Source organism: Amphiura filiformis, chromosome 16 (genome assembly GCF_039555335.1).
Source record: "Amphiura filiformis chromosome 16, Afil_fr2py, whole genome shotgun sequence".
NCBI classification, from domain to species: Eukaryota; Metazoa; Echinodermata; class Ophiuroidea; order Amphilepidida; family Amphiuridae; genus Amphiura; species Amphiura filiformis.
The window spans coordinates 64,653,029-64,658,028 of NC_092643.1; the positions used below are offsets into that span (position 1 = coordinate 64,653,029).

The window sequence follows — 5,000 nt, forward strand, 5'->3', positions numbered from 1 at the left end:
AAAATTAATGAAGGAAAAAAAAATCTTATACTCCGTTGCCCACCAACGTGTATATGCTTTGCATGGGTTCCGTTGCCCACCAACGTGCTTACTTTCGTTAAACGTGTTGAAAGCATCGTGCTTTTGTTAGACATGTTGAAGCGATGTGAAATGAAATTTAAAAAAAATTTAATGTTTCTTACACTCCGTTGCCCACCAACGTGTTTATACTTAACGTGTGCTCCGTTGCCCACCAACGTATATGCTTTACGTGTACTCCGTTGCCCACCAACGTGCATATACTTTACGTGTACTCCGTTGCCCACCAACGTATTATATACTTACACGTATTGAAAAGGTGTGAAATACCAACGTGCTTACATTTTTGTTATACGTGTTGACGTGACATACCTAATATAACGTAGGCCTACGTAGCCATCATTAGATAACTTGAATTGATGTACAGCTATCATGGAAATAAAACAGAAGTCCAATACTCCGTTGCCCACCAACGTGCATATGTTATACACGGGCTCCGTTGCCCACCAACGTGGATTATGTTACACGTGTTTGAGAGAGACGGGAGTAACTATGACTCTCTTAAGGTAGCCAAAACGCGCATGAATGGATACCCGGCCCGCTGGCAGACTGGTTCATTCCAGTGTGACATAATTGGGGCCGTGCCCGGCTGCCCGGCGAATTGCACGCCTCCACATTCCCCCGAAAACTACCTTGCTGTTATTTTCTTGTTACACGCTCTAATATTGTAATCTAGATGCTGCCTAACCTTATTCTGATGTGGCTAGTGCGGTTAGCGGTGTTTTTAAAAAAATTGCCTAACTTTACAATTTGCGGTGGAACTGTGCAATTCTGCCTAACTTTATTTTTAGGTGGGTAATCGGGTTAGCGGTGCTTGTAAATTGCGTAGCTTTGCCTACACGGCTTCAGAGCACGCTGGAGAAGCTTGCTTGAGCTTTGCGCCCGCTACCTACCATGCAGCACGCCGATGATGACTTACCCGAAAGCGTCGGGTGTGACATGGGTCCGATTACCGGCAGCGCGGCCGAGCACGCAAAAGTACTAGAGCGGACAGGGATATCAGGTATTGCGGGTCATTTCCTGGGTTGGCTTGGGGTGTGCATTCTGGGATATGGGCAGTGTCAGCGTCCGGTGGCACCAAGCACGCAAACGGGGTGTTTGAAGTTGGCGGGAGGGCCGGGATGGGTGACCCGAAAGCGCCGGGTGTGCGAGGTGAAAATTTAGTGGCGCCATGGCCGAGCACGCAAAAGTGGTCGAAGGCAGGGGAATTTCCGGGTTTTTTAGGTGTCGCGCGGGTAGGCTTGGGGTGCGCATCCTGCGTAACGGGGGGCGTGAGGGTCCGGTAGCGGGAAGCAAGTGGCAGGGACCGCCAAAGGTGCCAATCCTTCCGTGATCGGCGGGATTGAAGGGTCGCTACTGTAGGAGGTAGTGGTTGTCTGCGCCACTGATTTTTGGACCCGAGTACGGGTTTCGCTTGACAAGTACGGGACGTGTCCGAGGCCGGTTTCCGGCAGTCGCTGACCCTCCCGCACGCCGCCTATGGCTCCGGAAAAGGCGCCGGGTGCGACTTGCGCTCGACGAACGGCACCCCGGCCGAGCACAAAAAGTACCCGAGCCGACCGGAATAGCCGGAATCCCGGGTCATTGCCTGGGTTGGCTCGGGGTGCGCAGACTCGGGTGCGAGCAGCGTCAGCGTCCGGTGCCGCCGTGCATGGAAACGGCGTGGTCGAAGTCCCCGGCACGCCTCGGGATGGCTCGCCCGAAAGCGCCGGGTGTGCCGGCGACCGTCAAAGCGGTCAAATCTTCCGTGATCGGCGGGATTGAAAGATCGCCGACGAAAGGGGTCAGGTGGTCGTCGGCGCCACTAATTTTTGGAATCGAGTACGGGCATCTCTTGAGAAGTAGGTGACTTTACCGAGAGACGTGTCCGGCAGTTTTGGACCAAGATCGAAAAGCAAAGGTCTGCACTCGATTCTAGAAGCGGTTCCCTGGAGTCCCATTGACGCAACAGTTAAGAAAAACATGCGCAGGAGAGTGAAAAGTAGCCAACTGATCGGCGGGATTGAAGAGTCGCGTACTGTAAGAGAAGGTGTCTGTCTGAGCAGACAGGATGGTATATACAAATAATATATGCACACAATGTGAATATACAGTTTATACCGACCAGTCGCTTGACCTCTTTCTCTCGCCAAGAGCACGGGGCCTTTCAACGTCAGTTGTTAGCCGTGTCCATTGCCCGCGGATTTCGCGTGAGTAAAATTGCGTGTGTCCGCGGGGTCGTGTCCGCCGCGTGCTCTGGCCATCCAAGGCGTATTAGGTGGTACGGTTATACACGGGAGCGAGTGCAGTTCGAGCGAGTAGCCGAAAGGTGACGCCGAATCTGCCCGCACACCGGCCAATACACCGAGCAAAAAACAACCGTGGATAGGCAGACGCTGCCCTTGCAGGAGTGAGCCTTGATTGGCTCGGACAGATTCAAACGCGCCGCCGCCGAAACTCTCAGCGGCGGTGTGTTTTGATTTGTGTGGTGCTAGAAAGCGCGGGAGCATCTCTGAAAGGGTTTGCCCGAGAAACAACCGAAACCCAGGGAGTTCCTGGCCCCACTCGCCCAGAGCGTTAACAGGGGCCCGAGGTGTACTTTTAGTTGCCTCGGCGAAAAACAAAACGCCGCGTTCGCGCGGCGAGATCATCACGATCTATCTACCTGGTTGATCCTGCCAGTAGTCATATGCTTGTCTCAAAGATTAAGCCATGCATGTCTTAGTACAAGCTTGTATCAAGCGAAACTGCGGATGGCTCATTAAATCAGTCATGGTTCCTTGGAACGAGTTGCCCTACATGGATAACTGTGGTAATTCTAGAGCTAATACATGCCACCAAGCGCCGACCTTACGGAAGGCGTGCTTTTATTAGGAACAAGACCAACCGGGCTCTGCCCGCTTCGTTGGTGAACTCTGGATAACTTAGCAGATCGCACGGTCACTGCACCGGCGACAGATCCTTCAAACGTCTGCCCTATCAACTTTCGATGGTACGTTATGCGCCTACCATGGTCGTAACGGGTAACGGAGAATCAGGGTTCGATTCCGGAGAGGGAGCCTGAGAAATGGCTACCACATCCAAGGAAGGCAGCAGGCGCGCAAATTACCCACTCTCGACACGGGGAGGTAGTGACGAAAAATAACAATACAGGACTCTTTCGAGGCTCTGTAATTGGAATGAGTACACTTTAAATCCTTTAACGAGGATCTACTGGAGGGCAAGTCTGGTGCCAGCAGCCGCGGTAATTCCAGCTCCAGTGGCGTATATTAATGCTGCTGCAGTTAAAAAGCTCGTAGTTGGATCTAGGGCTTAGGCTAACGGTCCCTCGCAAGGGGTGCACTGTTTGTTCCTAGCCTCCCTCGCGGCTTGCGCCCGGTTCTCTTAACTGAGTGCCGGGTGCGGCCGGAACGTTTACTTTGAAAAAATTGGAGTGTTCAAAGCAGGCGCAACAGCCTGAACAGCAGAGCATGGAATAATGGAATAGGACCTCGGTTCTATTGCGTTGGTTTTCGGAGTCCGAGGTAATGATTGAGAGGGACTGACGGGGGCATTCGTATTGCGGTGTGAGAGGTGAAATTCTTGGATCGCCGCAAGACGACCGACAGCGAAAGCATTTGCCAAGAATGTCTTCATTAATCAAGAACGAAAGTTAGAGGTTCGAAGGCGATCAGATACCGCCCTAGTTCTAACCATAAACTATGCCGACCGGCGATTCGCCGGCGTTACTCCAATGACTCGGCTAGCAGCCCCCGGGAAACCAAAGTTTTTGGGTTCCGGGGGAAGTATGGTTGCAAAGCTGAAACTTAAAGGAATTGACGGAAGGGCACCACCAGGAGTGGAGCCTGCGGCTTAATTTGACTCAACACGGGAAAACTCACCCGGCCCGGACACAGTAAGGATTGACAGATTGAGAGCTCTTTCTTGATTCTGTGGGTGGTGGTGCATGGCCGTTCTTAGTTGGTGGAGCGATTTGTCTGGTTAATTCCGATAACGAACGAGACTCTGGCTTGCTAAATAGTTGCGCCACCCGCCGAGGTGGGCGACAACTTCTTAGAGGGACTAGTGGCGTTTAGCCACGCGAGATTGAGCAATAACAGGTCTGTGATGCCCTTAGATGTTCGGGGCCGCACGCGCGCTACACTGAAGGAATCAGCGTGTGTCTGCCCTTGGCCGGAAGGTCTGGGTAATCCGTTGAACCTCTTTCGTGATTGGGATAGGGAATTGTAATTATTTCCCTTGAACGAGGAATTCCCAGTAAGCGCGAGTCATCAGCTCGCGTTGATTACGTCCCTGCCCTTTGTACACACCGCCCGTCGCTACTACCGATTGAATGGTTTAGTGAGATCCTCGGATCGGCCGGGTCGGTCAACCGGTTCGCCGGCTCGATCCTGTGCCGAAAAGACGATCAAACTTGATCATTTAGAGGAAGTAAAAGTCGTAACAAGGTTTCCGTAGGTGAACCTGCGGAAGGATCATTAACGATACTTTGCCTAGTGCAAAAGTTAATTCGATCATAAAATTCGAACCGAGTTCGTCCCGGCCTCGATGGTACCCGTTCTGGACGGCAGTCCCGGGGAAAGAGGCTGTAGGAAATTGAGGTGGTGGGGCTTCCCTCGAGGAACCTGGCTCAACGTCTGTGCGTGCGCGGCAGAAGTCGCTATCGCATCCCGTGCCACCGCAAGCGGGCCGCTGACGTGGTTCAAAGCTCAATGGGGCGATTCTCGCTTAGGCGAGTCGAAAGCTCTATCGGCGATTCCACGGTGCACAGCGGGAGGCTTGAAAACAGTACCCCTGCGGAGTACCCTTTTCTGGACGGCAGTCCGAGGGGAAATGCGGCAAGCGATTCGCCCCGTCCCAGCTCCGGCTGGTCGGGGGCGACTAGGCGCTTGGAAAAATTGTGCACTTATTTGTGACCGGCAGGGTACCCACGCTCCTGGCCC

At 53.0% G+C, this 5,000-nt stretch overlaps 1 non-coding gene across 1 annotated transcript; it reads left to right on the forward strand.

The window, feature by feature from the left end:
- The first annotated feature begins 2,719 nt into the window (after positions 1–2,719).
- Positions 2,720–4,538, forward strand: LOC140136678 (small subunit ribosomal RNA). Its single transcript, XR_011856738.1, has one exon. It is a non-coding gene; the product is annotated as a small subunit ribosomal RNA (ribosomal RNA).
- Positions 4,539–5,000: the final 462 nt, after the last annotated feature.